A 19166-nucleotide genomic window follows, 5' to 3' on the forward strand; every position below is an offset into this window, starting at 1 on the left:
AACGTTAGATCACAAAATCACCTAATGCTTACTAGGGAAAGTGATGAAATCTATGAGTAGCTATATGCCCCCCCTGTTTCGACTTGCTTATTTAGGGAGGTGAAACAGGGTAGCATGTTTACTTGCGACAAATTATGTAATAGAGTGTTGATGAGGGGTGTTCACTAAATAGGCTTCATTAGAGCACTTTTTGGAACATTCCGAGAGTAGGAGAAGGAAAATACGATTCCAACGCAACAAACGGCTCGAAAATCGCATCTCCCAAACCCAAGTTATGATAAAATGAATGATAGGGGAAAAATTAGGGTTTTGAGAAGTAAGAATAGACAAATGAGAGTATATACTTCGAAAGTGACACTTGTATTCGTCACTTTGCCGATTTCAGGATACTATTCAGTGCAGCAGAGCCCACCTAGTCATCATGCCTTCACGACGACCGGAGCGTCCCACGAGGATCGAGATCCTGCGCCAGGCCGTGATCGACGACAAGCCACTGGACGAGGTGAGTTGACTGAACGTTTGACTTTTGATTTCTCGCATGTTTGACTTTTTCGTGATCGAATGCGAACCTTGAACGCCGACCGGGGCCCACCTAGGGCGCCTTGGTCCCTAAGGGGCGCCCTGGTCCCTGCAGGGCACCATGGTCCCTGCAGGGCGCCATGGTCCCTGACAGGGTGCCATGGTCCCCAATCAGGGCCTGGCGAGGGGTTACAAGGCAAGCATTCAATGTTCAACAGTTTGCATTTGCGATTTCGATGATTGAGTACTGATTTTGGTCATGTTTTCGTTTTGCAGGGTCTCCCGTACATGAGAGAGCATACAGCGGGACACATCCTTCGCACTTTGCGAGACCAGATTCCACGGCTGACTCAGTCAGAGAGAGACACCCTATCGATAGTAGGATTGTGGTACATGATTCTTATGCCGGCCATTCGATTTCATCCTGCGATGCTGATGGCACTGATGGAAAGATGGGATCCTGACACCTGTACCTTTCACCTTCCGGTAGGAGAGCTGACAGTCACACTCGAGGATGTGTACCGTATACTGCGTCTTCCTATCAGAGGAGCGACAGTCACATATGCGACTGATCGGGTAGCAGAGGATCATCAGAGGGAGCAGATGTACTGCATAGGGAGAGTCATGCCGAGCGAGACGAGAGGTCGTATCATGGTCAGCTGGCTCTTACATCCTACAGGAGAGATACCACTTCTGAGACGCCTCATGATAGCCATCATAGCACTAGCCGTCTGCCCTAATGGGCGAGGGACACACATGCATGGGGGCCTCACATGGTGTATCAGAGGGATGGAGAGACATAGGAGAGTTTATGCATGGGGTCGGAGTATGCTTGCACATCTCTATCACGACCTTGAGGAGTATGTATTCGGACAGGGTTGTAGTTTGATGACATGCACACTTCTACAGGTGTGGATCTTAGAGCACTTCACATGCACCAGGCCCGTCGGCTATCCACTAAGTATAGCGAGCGAGCGACCTAGGGTGTTCGCTTATCCACTGACCAGCGAGTGGAGATTTGGGGATTTGCTGTATTGGAGAGTGACTATTGACAGACTGACATCTGAGGTGGTAGTGTGGAGACCTTACCTACTGATGCACAGATGGGATGGTATGGAGAGACAGTTAGCATGTTTACAGAGGAACCGCCTACTGCGAGGACGATATGCACACATCATAGTCCCCTCCTACTTCGACCGAGTACGGAGGCAGTTCGGACTAGAGCAGTGTGTTCCAGCCGATGTGCCCATCTATACTCGACACTCACGGGTCCTTCCCAGACCTAGAGTAGTAGCGAGACCGATAGTGGATGATATCGAGACGACAGACTTGGAGGGATCAGATCAGGATGTAGTCACTGACTATTCTGCAGAGCCTGGAGCACAGCGTAGATATGTTTCATGGTTCATGAGATCATATCCAGGTCCTATCTTTTCACCAGATCATTCGACAGGCTATCCAGGCCCATGGAGAAATGGAGACCGAGATGAGGACGAGGGATCCAGGTCAGAGGAGTCAGATGAGGGAGAGGGTCATGAGGAGACGGGAGATCCTGATCCACCTACAGGCGATCAACCCAGTGACGAGGAGGAGGAGGATGCAGATAGAGAGGAGGACGAGGAGGATGCAGGTGATGATGCGGATGAGGATGAGGATGATGAGGAGGACGACGAGGAGGATGATAGAGATGATGAGGAGGAGTCGGATGCAGCTCCCCACCATTCAGGAGACGATACCATAGCTCTAGATCCACCTTTTATTCCCCAACAGGAGGAACAGGAGGCAATATGGAGACCTGTCACCAGTACCGTTCAGCCTACACCCATCATGGATAGAGTATTCGAGCGAGGGGAGCCTAGCGGTTCCCAGTCACGGATGCTACCATATCATGATCCCTACTGGCGCGAGGGAGATCCAGGTATAGTAGGTTTATATTGATTTGATTAATGCTTCAATGATATAGAATGGTACTAACAAAGATCTATTCTACTGCCACAGCTAATGTGCAGGATTGGCATTCCTTGATTCAGCAGGCAATGACAGACATCTCCATGATAGCACAGATTCCTAGTTCCTCACAGATTACCTACAGGCCTCAGGGGAACGCGGGTCGGCATGAGGATTTGTTTTTCCCATTCCGATTACAGGTAGATATATGGAGGGAGAGAGAGAGAGTCCTATCAGAGGATCTCTGTCAGGCGCGGCAGAGAGAGGGAATCCTATCGGAGGATCTCCATCAGGCGCGGCAGAGAGGGAGAGTCCTATCAGAAGATCTCCATCAGGCGGGGCAGAGAGAGAGAGTCCTATCAGAGGACCTCCAGCAGGTGCGGCGAGATCTAGTAGCGGCCCAGACCGAGGCTACCACCTATCGTGCGATCCTCATGGATAGGGATCGTAGGAGTTCCTCTCGGAGTCACTCACGATCTGTATCGCGCTACACACCCATGGGTCCACCTCCACAGCCAGATCAGGAGGGAGCATCCAGTCGACACTCTCCAACCACTAGCCCTAGGGATAGGAGATGATTGTATGATGTAAGAGAGAGGTCACATTTTGGATATACAGTGACCTATGTTTGTACACGATCCGTACATATATATGTATATATACATGCTTCTCATTTTTGTCTCAAATGTGTTATCTTTAATGCCTAAAACAATGTATATTTTGTTTTGATTAAATCTAATACATTTGGTAAATGTACATGTATGTTCAGAATTTAATTTCTATGTGATTGATTTCTCAATGCTCCATGATTAAATTGATACATGTGTGACTTAATTAAAATATTCAATCAAGTACGACATTGATGATAAGGAAGAAATATGCATTAAGTCTAAGAATCATATAACTAATGTGATTTAATTGTGAACTTAAACACAACATAATACAATTCTACTTAACACATAAAAACACTGTATAATATGCTAGCATTATAAAAATGTAAACCTTTTACAATTTAATGAATTCAAGACAAACTATAAAGTAAGAAGAAATGCTTGTCAGGAACGAAGCAATATAGATCAAACATCATAACATTTAATTCTATTTTGCTTTTAATTAAGAAACACTAACATATTATCCAATGTTGAAGAAGATAGATAAGAAGTGAAGAATTTAAGCATAATATCTACGCAAGTGCATAGCATTGATAGGTTCTTTAAGAGGCATACCGTCTACATCCGCTATTTTGTAAGCACCTGATCCATAATCCTCAATAACAATATATGGTCCAAGCCAATTAGGACTAAATTTTCCCTTTTCAGCCGGCAAGGCATTCACATTGCGCTGATTCTCATAAAGGACTAAATCACCTACTGAGAAGGAACGTTGAATGACCTTATCATTATAGCTTCGCTGTAGAGTTTTGTGATACGCTTGAATATGCTCAAGAGCGTTTATACGCTGTTCATCAAGCATCTCAAGCTATTGAAGTCGTTGTTCTCTATAGGAGTCATCATCTATTATACCTTTAAGAGAAACCCTAAGTGATGGAATTTCTAACTCTAAGGGCATAATAGCGTCAGCACCATAAACAAGATTATAAGGAGTAGTTCCCGTAGCAATTCGTACACTCGTTCGGTAGGCCCAAAGAGCGTAGATTAGCTGGTTACTCCAATCCTTACCATGCTTATTTACGGTTTTACGAAGAATTTGCTCAATTATCTTATTGGATGATTCAGCTTGACCATTTGACTGAGGGTAATACGGTGTAGAAAATCGATGTTTGATATGATACTTCTCAAGGAATTTCTTCACATCCTTGTTCTTAAACGATGTTCCATTATCTGAGATAATAGTGGAAGGTATACCAAATCGAGAAATAATGTTTTCTAGAAGAAATTGACAAATCACTTCAGCAGTAGTAGAGCGAAGGGGAATAGCCTCTACCCACTTCGTAAAGTAATTTGTTGCAGTTATAATGAAGGTGTGTCCTTGAGATGAAGGAGGAGAGATTTTTCCAATAAGATCCAAACCCCATGCGGAGAAAGGCCAAGAAGCTACTTGAGAACGAAGTTCTTGGGCAGGAGCATGAATCAGATTATTGTGTTGTTGACATTGGTGACATTTCTTAACAAATGAGAAGGAATCCTTCTGCATAGTTTGCCAATAGTATCCCATACGAAGCAACCTATGAACCAGGGATTTGCCCCCAAAATGCCCCCCACAGGCACCCAAATGTGCCTCTTCAAGAGCAACAGGGATTTCCGACTTGTTAAGACAACGAAGAAGGAGACCATCATAACCCCTTCGATAAAGGACGTTAGAAAGGATGATATACCTAGCAGACAACTTGCGGATTCTAGCCCTAGTGTTCCTATTAGCAGAATCAGGGAAGGTACCATCGGTCAAATATCTTACAATATGCGAGAACCATTCATCTGAGTCTACAAAGTCACAACATGTTACCAAGCTAGAATCATCTTCAATAGCTGGAGAAGTAAGATTGTGAATAACGAAGTTAAGATCGACCATAGGGTCCTCTAAAGATACTAACGAAGCCACACATGCCATCGCATCCGCATGTCGGTTATCTTTTCGAGGGACTGGTTCCATGGTATAAGAATCAAAATTTTGTAATAAAGATATAGCAAGGTCTTTATATTGTGATAATTTGTCTTGTTTTGCTTGATAAATTCCTGTTACTTGTCTTATAATGAATTGCGAATCTCCATAGATATGTATGTGTTTTATATTAAGAGCTAGGGCTGCTTTTATTCCTGCTATAAGAGCCTCATACTCAGCAATGTTATTGGTACACAGGAAATTTAGACGATATGATAAGGGAATAGGTTTCTTTGTAGGAGAAACCAAAACAACCCCTCCCCCCGATCCCGTACGACACTTAGAGCCATCAAAATATAACTCCCAAGTTTCATCTTTCTCTATAGAAAGAATAAAATCATCAGGAAAGGACTCAGGGTTAGGGAATGAAAAAGGTGAAGGAGCCTCAACTAAGTGATCAGTCAACGCTTGTCCTTTAATTGCTCTTTGTGAAACAAATTTAAGGTCAAATTCAGTTAACATCATAACCCACTTAGCGAGACGTCCTGATAAATCAGTTTTAGAGAAAAGATGCTTCAACGGATCAAACTTAACCATGACATGGACTTCTGAATTTAAAAGATAATGTCTCAATTTCTGAGTCGCAAACACCACGGCCAAGCATTGTCTTTCTATCGCAGAATATCGGGTCTCATAATCGAGTAAGATACGACTTATGTAATAAACCGGGCACTCCTTACCATCTTTATCATGTTGTGCTAACAATGCTGCGAGAGCATGAGAAGAAGCAGCTGTATACAGGATAAAGGGTTTAGAAGGTTCAGCAGGTTGAAGAATAGGAGGACTAGCCAAATACACTTTTAAATCTTCAAATGCTTGCTGACAATCCTCATTCCACTGAAAAGTGATATCCTTTTTAAGGAGTTGAGTAAAAGGAAAGGTACGATCCGCAAGCTGAGACACAAACCTACGAATAGCCTGAATCTTTCCTTGTAAGCTTTTAAGTTGAGATACATTTCAAGGAGGTGGCATGTTAACAATAGCATCTATTTTCTTAGTGTCCACCTCAATCCCACGATGCGAAACTATGAACCCTAATAGTTTTCCACTATCCACACCGAAAACACATTTTCGGGGATTCAAGCGCATGTGATATTTATGAATTCTCTCGAAGATTTGACGAAGGACTTTAACATGATCCATGCGAAGAAAGGATTTAGCCAAAATATCATCAACGTAATCCTCTAAAATCTTATGCATATAATCATGAAAGATAAGGGTCATCGCTCGTTGATAAGTTGCACCGGCGTTTTTAAGTCCAAAAGGCATCATTATCCAACAAAACGTACCCCAAGGAGTGGTGAAAGCGGTTTTGTATTGATCTTGAGGGTTAATGAAAATTTGATTGTAGCCTGAAAAACCATCCATGAAGGATAAGAGGGCATGTCCTGCCGTAGAATCAACTATCATATCAATGTTTGGAAGAGGGAAATCATCTTTTAAAGAAGCCTTATTTAGATCCCGAAAGTCGGTACACATTCTTATTTTGTTATCTGGTTTAGCCACAGCGACAATGTTTGAAATCCATGGGGAATAGTCAATAGGGCGGATAAATCCAGCCTCCAATAATTTTTCAATCTCAGCTTTAACAAGCAGAGCTATCTTAGGATTCATTTTTCGAATCTTTTGTTTCACGGGCTTAGCATCAGGTACTAAGACGATATTATGAGTAACAATCTTAGGATCTATACCAGGCATGTCAGAATATGCCCAAGCAAAAATCTCAGGGAATTCATGCAATAGTTCTTCATATTGTTTCTATTCCTCTTTATCCAAACATTTTCCAATTTTAATGATTTTTTCTTTGTTGCAAGGATCCATCTTAACATCAGTGGTATCACTTATGAGAAGATTACTTTGTTGAGGAGTATCCTTTAACTGAGGGAATTCTTTCACAGTCTTATCATTATCAATCTCTTTTCCAAAATAAGCTTCAGTATTCAAACAATAAGGGAGTCCCCTATTGTGATGATAACGAGGAAGAGTGTCATAGGCTCCCAAGAACTCAGCTAAAGCGTCGTCGGTAGGGAAGATATCTAGAGCACAATCACCCGAAGAATCCTCATCAATATACTCAGGGTGTTGTATTGATAAAGATGTAGAGATGGCATTAACACTAATGCATGGTCTTTTAGAGGCTTTAGTACGTCTGCAGGGATTATAGCCAAGTCCAAAGGCGTAATGTTGAAAATTAGTCTCTAGAGGAACTCTAATCCTTTGTTCATTAGCACCACAACCTTTTCCATGATACCCATGTTTAGCAAAAATGCGAAAACCACGACCATAGCGATCAGCCATTTCAGGAAAAGAAGGTGGTTTTTCATAAGATAAAGAATCAAACTCTTCATAGTTATAAATGTGAGAAGAGGAAGTTTGAGAAGCGGCCACAAAATTATTACTCATAGCTTCAGGCAGGGTTGATTGACTTTTAGCTTCTTCTTTCTTTTCAACTTTGTGATTTCCAGCTTCTTCCTTCTTTTCAACTTTAAGTTCTCTAGAAGGAATCTTATATTCACCCACAAAGGTAGGGTTAAAGTCAAGAGATCCCCAATCATCTTCTACGAGAACCTTCTCAGGATCAAAATCCTTTTTATGTGTAGTTTCAAGCCGAGAAGGATCTTCCTTAGGAATTCCAGATTCATCCCAAGGATTTTGATCATCGGAAAGCGAAGACTCATCGATTGGTTTCTTGTTTAAAGAGTCATCACTAGGCGTAGAAGAATCTCCTTTGGAATTAGATGTTTGTAGACAAGCTTGAAAATTAGTATCACCCATCAAGGTATATGTCTTGTTGTTATAGATGAATTTAACTTGTCTATGCAATGTAGAGGGGACAGCTTGCATGCTGTGGATCCAAGGCCTCCCTAATAACAAGTTGTATGTTAAATTTCCTGGCATAACATGGATAGGAGTAGGCAAAGTAACAGGTCCCACTGTGAGAGGTAAGGTGATGATACCCAATGAAGTCTTAGCCACATTGTCAAAACCACGAATGGAACGAGAGTCAGGCTCCATAAGAGAAGTATCCACATTCATCTTATGTAATAGATTGATGCTACACACATTAAGGCCAGGGCCATTATCTACTAATGTTCGTCTTATAGCAGTGTCTTTCATGACAACCACAATCATCAAGGGATCATATTGTTGTTGGACTTCACTAGTAGGCAACTCATCTTGCATAAACACAATTTGAGGCTTAGGATTCATCACAGAGTTAACAAAAGATGCTATATTACTAGATGTATTCGGTGGAGGAACATTCAAATCTTTCAAGGCATCTTGTAACATTCCATGATGAGCAGAAGAAGTTTGAATCAAATCCCAAAGGGATATCTTAGCAGGGGTAGTTTTAAGTTGTTCTATGAGATCATATTCCTTACCCATAACTTGCGAAATACGAGGAGCTTGAGAAAGGATTGGTTGAGGATTAGGAAGCGAAACTGGAATAACAGGAGGAGGATTGGGTTGCTTATTATTTCTGGTATGAGAAGTATGGGCAACCGCATGATAACTCTCTCTAGTTATTTGCTTAGCATAATTGTAAGGACTTATAGGTTGTCTTCCTTGTACAGTAATGATTAGTTTATTTGGAGTACCAAAGGAATCATGATCATACCTCCCTTGGACAGTAAGGAGAGGAGTCTTAGGAATTTGAAAGGTGGGAGAAGGACAAGCACCTTGGACTTCAAAGAGGGGTTTGTTATATTCATTCAAATTTATCATGTTAACCAACTTAGAGATCTTGTTTTTGTTTATAGGTTTCGACAAAGCCACAAAGTCATCAAAGGCATCATCCAACAAAGCATAATCATATCGGTTAAAAGGTTTATCTTTTGATTCAAAAGGAGACATCTCCTCATAGAGGGGATTATTGAAAACAACCATGTTACTAGATTCAGGGGAAGAGTGGATAGGAATGTATCCTTGAGAGGAATCATTCGACTTATCTTTCTCATCACACCTAAATGGCATAGTAACAAGGTTTATGAGTTTTTGGTAAAATGAAGGTTTAGCATCCTTAGGGTTTAAAAACTCATCTAAAGCTTCATCTAATTCATCTTGGCTATACTCATAATAATCATCAAATGCATGAACATTTTGCAAATAGAAATCTGACATTTTGAAAAGATTGCATAAAATTTAAACACACAATGCAAAGAAACACAAGTTCTCTCTTTTTTTCTTTTTTTTTTTTTTCTCTTTTTCTCTTTTAATGAAATGAAATGAAAACACACTAAATCTAGATCTAGATCTAACAAATGCAATGCAAGAGGAAGCAATGATAGATTCACGTCGGGTTCACCAAAATGTGTAGGGGAAAAAGCGAGACTAGGACAATGTACCCTAATCCTAACTTTTGACACACATTGCGGAATACGAAAGAGCCTAGAGATATCGCACGGTTGGCTACTTCTTTTGGTGAAAGAGAGAGCCACGGGATATCTATTAGGATTTCTATTCCCTTGTTGAAATTGAAAGCTAAAATGATACAAGTTCAAACCCTAACCTCGAAATGTAAGTATGAACTAGTAACAAGTTTGCAGAATTGAGATTAAACAATAGACAACTGTAAATGTAAGGATAAAATAAGAATGCAGATATGTACCCAGAGTTGAAATTAGACTGAAAATGTTCGGGACGGGGGCGCGGGCGCCACTGTCCTGAAAACTGCACCGGAAACCACTGTTTTGCACCCTGAAACACTGTCTGGAAACTGTCGGAGAGCTGTCTGTCCGGAGGACCAGGGTGCCCAGCGCCTCTGTCCCAGGGACCAGGGTGCCCAGCGCCCCTGTCCTGGTCTTCTGAGCTGCAATTTTACACAAGGTTCAGTCTCAGTCTCCTCTTTCCGGATCTGTGTCCTGCGGCGTCGTCCGAATCCCGAAACCTGCAATAATATCTGAAAAGGGGGAAGGGCGGCTATATAGGGTTTTGCCTTAGTCAAACCCCCGCTTTGGTGATTTCCACCTCCACGAATAGCCAAGTTGTTTTGTAAAATGTATTGTGTGTGCAGACCTAGTGTGTGCGCAAGGTCCAAAATGCAAGAAAGCAAACTAGAGCAACCTAGAAAGTAAACCCTAATTGCTTGTAAATGATAATGCAAATGCTCTAAATCAAGATGCAATGTGATCTAAAGAATAAATGATATATCAAAGCTTATGTAAGGACATGAAAACAATATGAAATCATACCCAACCCTTAGGGGAGGAGTACAAGCCAATCTTCAGTCGGTAATCTCCTATTGTTCTTCAATGTCTTCCAAGCCCTAATTGGATGAATGAATGGATTTGATAGATGCTTGATAGAATGAAGTTGAGTGTTGTTGAAGTCTTCAAAGATCTGCTCTTTCGCTGCATATCCAGTTCCTGGAAACAAAAATCCGATCCCTTCCAATGAGGAAAGAGAGCTTTTATGTATGAAACCCTAGGTCGTAAATTCGTATTTTGGCCGACCTAGAGATTGAATAGCCCGCCAATTTCTTGGGGTTAAGCTTTATTTTATGATTAGATCATGCTCCCAAAATTTCGGGAAAAATGTCCGGGACCATGTTGCACGGGCGCCATGGTCCCGACAACTTTTCACCAAATTTTCAGGGCCGTCGGATATGATGATTTTAGAGAGAATCCCGAAGTTACAGGTGATTTCGAGATGTTTAGACCCCGAAACCAAGCCCCCAAGTTCGAAATAGGACTTAATTAGGGTTTTTGATTAAGTGATGTATTGGAGGAATAAAATGCGAAGGGCACGCTTTAGTGAAAGGGCCCAACTTTATGATGTAGAGAATGATGAAATAGGGACCTTAGACCTAATTAATTTGATTAATTAAGTGCTTAAGGAGAAATACAATGCAGAATGCAAAATGCACTAAGGCGGGTGCTAAACTAGGTGTGAAATTGTACCACCCTAGCGAGTGCGTACAATTTATGACGCTACAACAATCAAGGACATTTGTATCGTATGAATGAATCTAAATGTCATGATTATGAAATGATGAAAATGATATAATAAGACTAACGTCAATAAATGATAATGAACTATATGTAACTTTATGCATCTAAATGATTTGAAATGCACTTGATGTAAATGCAACTAAATGTAATGATGATGATATGATCATGATAGATGAATGCAAGGTTGTTTAGACTTTTCATGATGTACTTGATGATGTATCAAAGTAGTCTGTCATGATTGTATCCAAGACCAGCTCAATTTTCACATAGCTACTTATATTAACTTTGTTCGCACTTACATACAAAACCATGTATATGAATAGGGAATGAGTAAATGGATGCGCGAGATGGAACGAAATGCAATATAAATAGATGAGATGGAATGATGATCCATAGTGCTTTATTTTCATCATTGAGCTTAAAAATGTTGTAAGAAAATACAAGCAACTTGACATAATGATTCAAGATGACCTGAGTAGTTCTTACATGAATTTTAATATAGCAAGTTAATACAAGCAACTTGATATAATGGATCAAGTTGACCTGAGCATTTCTTGCAGAATAGATAAGGATTATCTCCTTTTTATGCATGACTTGGAACGTCCTCCTTGATCTTTCGCCGATCATATCCTGAGACAAGTTCATACCGTAATCAGAGATAAACCATCATTGAGTTTGGATGAGGCAGTAGGAACCAAAGATGGAGCACTGTACCTGTAAGAAAACAACATATATAAAGAATATGGATCCTCGATAATGGTTCATTCTCATATGGTCGCGATATACGTTGTAGTAAGCAAGCTGTAGTGATCTATGACTATATTTTGCCTATGACCACGTAGCTTAGTATACTTCCCACATAGACACCATTAATACATGCCCCAGAACTTCATCGGAATAATTCACAGAAGATACACAAACAATGTTGTAGGAACCTGATATGAATAAATGACCCACAAATCAATCAAGTAGTTGATAGCTTAAACAGAATTTTCTTGTCAAAGAAAACGGTACCATGTCTTTGTTTTGGTAAGGAAGGATGCATCCTTATTTTAGACATTTTGTGTGTTTGATGTTGATTGTTTGGTTGATTGGATAAGTGGTCATCGTTGGAGTTTTTTGTAATGTTTTGCTTGGTATCTGCTTTGAAAAAATGTATGTACAGGGTGGTGCCATGTTTTTGATTGATTTGATGTTTTCTGATGTTTTTGGATTTTGTGAGATAGTTTTGAATGTTTTTGTATTTTTTGAGACAAGTTTGGATGTTTTTGGATTTTGTGAGATAGTTTTGAATGTTTTTGGATTTTGTCAGATAGTTTTTCGATGTTTTTGGATTTTGCGAGATAGTTTTCAATGTAGAACTCAGTGAATCACAAAACAATGTAGTATCCACTTCCATCAAACTAGATTAAGGGTATTGCCCCCAGTTTAGACATGACTATGAAAAAGAGGGATGCGAGACACGTGAAGTATTATCCTGGATTGCAGATCAATAACCAGCCATGGTTTGGACAGATGGATGAGTGGATGTAATCAATGTGATCGCAACAAGTCTGAAAAATAATGGAGCCATAGCCTTTACGAGTGGCGCCTATTTGCCAGGTTTTCACCATCGCACTTACCCAAGGTGCCACTGGAGTGGTTGTTCACTATTTGGATGCATGATTTTTCTTTACTATTTTTGATGTTTTTTTTGTATTTTCCTTAGGACATTTATCTGAATGTTTTTGGTGTTTTTTCGGTATGCATGGGAGCCTAATGCTCTGTACAGCTTTTAGGTATAAAACCATTTGAGGTGCATGTTGTTGATTGGATCTGCTAGTGGTTCTCCTTCTGAAGTAGCTAACTAATATTCCCCGAACCCATCTGAAGTAGCTAACTAATATTCCCCGAACCCAAATATAGCAGTAATAACATATGGACCTAGCCAATTTGATTCAAACTTTCCTTGATGTTCTTGGTTGGGTTGGTTATGAGGATTTTACCAAAGAACAAGATCACCTACCTCGAATGTATGAGGTCTAACCTGATGATTATAGCTTTTTCTCATGCGCTGCTGATAGGCCTTGAGGTGATTGTATGCAGCTTGTCGCTTCTCATCAAGTAGCTCTAAGTCCTGAAGACGGGATACTCTGTATGCTTCATCATCGATGAGATTGTGCAAGGAAACCCATAGAGATGGTATCTCGACCTTGATAGGTAAGATAACTTCTGCTCCATAGACCAGTGAGTAGGGAGTTGCGCCTGTAGGGGTTTGAATGCTAGTGCGGTATGCCCATAGTGCTGGATTCAATTGAACATGCCAATCACAACCGACATCATTGACTATCTTCTTGAGGATTCTTAATATGTTCTTGTTTGATGCTTCAGCCTGACCATTGCCTTGTGGGTAATAGGGAGTGGAAAAATGGTGTTAGATGTGAAACTTCTCACAGAGCTCACGAACATCCTGATTCTTGAATGGAAGTCCGTTATCTGTGATGATGGATATGGGTACACCATACCGACAAATGATGTAATTGAGGATGAATGAGGCGATTTGCTTGCTGGTGACTTGGGTAAGTGGAACAACCTTGATCCACTTTGTGAAGTATCCAGTGGCAGTTATAATGAATTTGTGGTTGTTGGATGAAGATAGATGGATTTTACCCACAAGGTCAAGGCCCCATTGACAAAAAGGTCATGGTGTTGCGATTGGTTGAAATTCCTATGCTGGTGCATATATCAGGTCTCCATGAACTTGGCATTTCTTGCATTTTTTGATAAAGTAATAGGAGTCTTTTTCCATAGATGGCCAATAGTATCCAGTGCGTAGGAGTTTCTTGGCTAGTGACAGACCACTTGCATGAGTTCCACAAATTCCTTCATGTACCTCTTCCACGGCCTTTGTTATCTCATCCTATTCCAGACATCGAAGGAGAGTACCATCAAGACTGCGTCGGTATAGGGTTTTGACAATAATGTTATATCGAGCGATTTGGCGAATGAAAGTTTTACGTTGGTTATTCGATTGGTTAGGAGGAAGTGTGTGATCGCGGAGGTAGGTGTAGAACTCACCATACCATGGGGATTCAAAACCGATAAGGAAACATATCATCTCAGATTCAGGGATATCATAAGTGGGGATCCAAAGTTGTTCAACCAAGAACTCGTAGAGTGTTGAATTCTGTGGAAGATCTAGGAGAGATGTGATGGTAGCCATAGCATCAATAGCTCGATTTTGATCACTTGGTATCTGCTCAAAGGTGATAGTAGTAAATGATACCTTTAGACTATCCACCATTTGTTTGTACAACATGAGTTTGATGAATACTAAGAGTGGGGGGTGAATTAGTATGCCAAAAATTTGTGCACTTAAACACTTTGCAAGACTAATAGTAAACCGGTAAAATAGTTTAGCAGACAAACTGGTTAACACACATGCAAACCAAATAGCTAATAATGCATTCACCCATAGAAGCAAAAACACCATAACACAAGAGATTTTGACATGGAAACCCAAATGGGAAAAACCATGGTGAGATGGAACTCACAAGTAACTATCTGTAGAATAGGAACCAAACCGGTTAAGGTCATACCGGTTAAGGTCTTACAATGTTCTTTACCAAAACAGATCCTGTTAGGAATCTCAATCTCTGTTAGGAGATAAGTCTGATTAAAGACTACCTTGCTAGAGGATTTTAGATCCACAGATGTGAACCACCTTGTTAGACGATTTACAAAAGGCTTTTGGGCCTACCTGGTTAAGGGCTATAGACTTGTCAAAGATGTGAGTAATCAACAAGTGTTTGATCTAGCTAGTAGCACAGACTGCTCGGTTAGATCCTTGATAGCTCATTCCTAATGCACTCCAGCATTACTTTAGTCTTCTACACATTCATATTCTCTCCAACACCTCAACCACCTTAAACCCTAGCAACAACATAAACTTTTGCTACAACCACATCAACAACCTAAAACCCTAGACATGATGTCCTTATAAAGGAATCTGATTTCATGTCAGTCCAATAGGATTACATAACAATTTCCTAGGTTCAATGAACTTGGACATACTTGGTACCATGACACAAAAAGCACCGTTAAGGTATTGGCACCGTCAAACAATCGGTGGATGGTAACTCATCACAAAATGTCGGTTGGTAACTCATCGTAGAGTATTACCGATTCATATAAAATGTCAGTTGCCGGTTTGACAAAAATGAAGACTGGTAAAAATGTGTTATGTTGCTTTAATCCCTCGTACCACTTGGGATCCACGAACCACTTGGGGTCAACATGCCACTTCAAACCAGGAAACACATTCTGCAAAACACCAATAGTCTAAAGACTATAATACAACATACCAGTTGGAACAAATACCGGTTGTGCTCTAACTCATACATAAAAAGGAGATCTCAATGCAAGTGTGTGTCCATCAATGACAATCACAACATAAACATAAAAAATGCCAACAATCTCCCCCTTTGGCATTGATGGCAACACTTAGGAAAATAAAATTTTGACATCTAAGTGTTTTACAACAAAATCATGCCATTAGCAAAATTGCTCCCCCTAAGCATATACACTATCCCTTTAACAATACAATGTATAACACTTTTGCATATAGAGCATAAACATTGAGATATTCAGAGCATATCAAAAATTTGATTACCAGATACTTCTCCCAAATAGAATTTTTCTCCCCCTTTTCCAACAATGACAAAGTACAGCTGAACAACCCTGTTTTCATTTGATAGTAAAATAATAAAAGTTTATGACAATAAGGAATAATACTTGTCAAAAATAGATTTAAAGTCCTGCAAGAATTGTTTCATCGACAAAGACCAGGACTCAAGTAGGGAGGTGGCTACTTCTTTTTTTGTCTGCATCTGGGAGACCTGTTCTCCCATGGCATCAATTGTGCTCATCTCCTGTGTAACTGTTAAGGCATCCAGGTTCAGATAGCACTTCTGAAGAATTTGCAATTGTGGGAGTAGAACTAGTTGTAGCTCCTGCAAATCTCTAGACTGGGTGTTGATCTCTTGCTCCATTTTTACTGATTGGATGTGAAACCGGTGAACGGTTTTCCCATAAGTTGTAAAGGAATCATAAGGTGGCTTGAATGTGCTCATGTAGGACTGCAAGTTTGTTTGAAGCTTTTTCTTCTGAGCTAACACATCATCATAGAACAGATGGGGTTGGCAGATCTTGCTGAGTAGCAGATTTCCCTCATCTAGAGCATCCCTTATATCCTTTTGTTCTTTCTTCAGTTCAGACCGAAGCTCATTCAACTTCTTCACTAGAGCTATGTTAAGAGATTTTTGACACTCCTTCTTTACATTCTCCTCTGCTGCCTCTTCTAGGCTCTGCACCTGATCATCCACTACTGTGCATAGGAGCTTAAGTTTAGCTAGTGATGAATCAATTTTGGGAAGATTTGTACCGAGTATCAAATTAGTAAGAGTGTCCATAGCTGCATGAATTACATACTGCTCCTTCTTCCTTCGAATAATTTCAAGGTGCTCTTGAGCAACCTTGATGCTCTGCATTAGCTCCGTTTCACTTGCAGACAGGAGATTGATAGGACTGGTGAGATCAGCTGGTTTGGCTTGACTCCTGGTTGCCTTCGGAGTCTCCATCTGGGTGCTCTTTTCCGCTTCTCCTGCCTTATCCTCTTCCACTTCTCTCCCCTTCTTCACTTCCTTATCCTACTCTTCTTTTTTCTTCTCTGCTTCTTTCCTTTTCTCCTCTTCTTTGTCCTCCTCTTCCTTCTTCCTTTTCTCTGCTTCTCTCCTCTTCTCCTCTTCTTTTTCTTCCTCTTCCTTCTTCTTCTTCTCTGCTTCCTTCCTCTTCTCCTCTTCCTTGTCTTCCTCTTCTTTCTTTTTCTTTTCATCTTCTTGCTTCTTCTTCTCTTCTTCATCCTTTTTCTTCTTCTCTTCTTCATCCTTCTTCTTCTTCTCTTCTTCATCCTTTTTCCTATGCTCGGCCTGTTCCTTTGCCGCTTCCTTTCTATCCTTGGCTTGCTTATCAACTTGTTCAGCCTGTTGCTCCTGTCCTGTTGCCTCAAATTGTGTTTCCTGAGTAACATCTTCTAAGTCCAGGGCATCGACATCAATAGTGTCGACCGGTTCATCAACCTGGTTTCCTTCATCATCAAATGCTTCATCTGGTTTTGTTATAACCGGTTCTTTCTCAGCTTGCTGATTGGCTTCAACCACTCAATGCATCTTCAGAGCTTCTAGAGCATGAGTGTGTGTATCCTTGAGCACTACCTTACCCTTCCCTTCCAGTAACAGGAGTCTTCTTCTTCTCATGAAGAAAAGACCTTTGTATTTGTTCATGACATTGAATAGTTCCGAATTTGATACATCAAGAAAATGTTCAACAAAAACTTTTTCTCTCATTTCCTATTCCTGCTCTATGGCACTACACCATTTATTGTCTAAGGACTTATACAAAGAATCCAGTGTTTCAGATCTAATTTTTGAAAATGACCGATCATTAACACATAAATACTGAATTATTTCCTTTTCAACCGCTTCCTTTTCATCATCATTAAAGTCATCAAAATACTCAATTAAATCATGTAGCAATTTTCTCCTAATATTCTTTATTGTTCTTTGACAATGTGTCAAAGGTTTATAGGAGGAGATATCAATATTTACCGGTGCTGATGATGTTGGTTCATTCTTTGTCTTCTATCTTGTCTGTCTCACCTTCTTGGGCTTCTCCTCAGACACAGTTTCCTCTGAGTCCGGTGTATTGCTTTTTGTCTTCCTTTTCCTCTCGAAGACTTTAGCCGGTGCTGCTTTCAGTTTCTTCTGATAGTTCTGATACTTAATGTAAGTATAGATCCAATATCCAATAAGATGAGAGGGGGGGGGGTGAATCATACAAACTTAATCATCCATAAAAACATCAGATTCAACCTTGGTAACATATATATCAGTCATATAACCAAAAACTGTCAAACATGCAAACTCAAAAGCATATGAACAATATAAACCTCATAGCACCCAATTTAACATGGAAACCCAAATAGGGAAAAACCACTGTGGGATTTCGGACCCACTAAGAAATATACTCTTCTAGAGTATGCTTGGTTAAAAGAAAATCCTATTAAAGATTACAAACACATTGCTAGATGTGACCCGGTTAAGGGATTTCCCTCAGATCTGTTAGGACCTTCACTTTGTTAGAAGTGACCTTATCAAAGGATTTCAAACACTCAATCAGAATGTCACCTTGCTAGAGGATTTACATATAAGATTGTTAAGTCCATTCGGTTAAGAGATTTTCTGTCACTTTCACAAAATAACAGTAATAAAAATCTATCTGCAACTTCACATCTAAAATGCTAAAGTAGATTCCTATTTGTTCAATACAATCTAGACATAGAACTAATCTTGTCTATCTGCTAGGCATCTATACTTTGTTATTCTAATAGGTCTTCAAGCTTCTGTGCTCGGTGATCACTATGTAGCATCCCTGTGCATACACTTGCCTACATACATTGTTTATCAATAGTTTCTTATTTTTAAACAATCTTCTAACCGCTTAATCTCATTGATCACATTTTCCATAATCAATCATAGCCATCAGATCTTCAATCTTGTCCAGGTTCAATGTATCCTTCGATCTGAAAATGTTTTACCTCACCTTGGAACTTGCATTGTCACCTTGGAATTTGTGTTAGGGTATTGCGGTTCAATTTGAGCTGTAGATCTTCATGCCGACTTTCCATTGCCTTAGATTCGTTAACAAACTTCTTCCATAGCTTACCAATCATTGATCCGCTCCAGCTCATTAGCATCTTTCATTAAATATAACACGTAAACATTTAATGCATTCTGTTATAGCTCGGTTGTAACTCAGTAAATACTAAATTTCACTCAGTAGACATTCTGCCTTCATTAACCGATAGCGATAACCTTAGGAATTACCGACTAGGTTCTTTGCCTGGTAACATAGTATAGTATTAACCTTTACGTTTTACAACATATGTATGATGTTAAAACAATCTAAAACATCATGATCTCATCACTGTCTGACTCGGTAGTAGTTGCCCATTGAATACCTTATTCATCTCTTTATTCATCATATTCTTTCCTATGCCTTTTACCGACTTCTTTATAAACTTCATATCATACT

Source organism: Cryptomeria japonica, chromosome 9, assembly GCF_030272615.1.
Source record: "Cryptomeria japonica chromosome 9, Sugi_1.0, whole genome shotgun sequence".
Classification (NCBI taxonomy): Eukaryota; Viridiplantae; Streptophyta; class Pinopsida; order Cupressales; family Cupressaceae; genus Cryptomeria; species Cryptomeria japonica.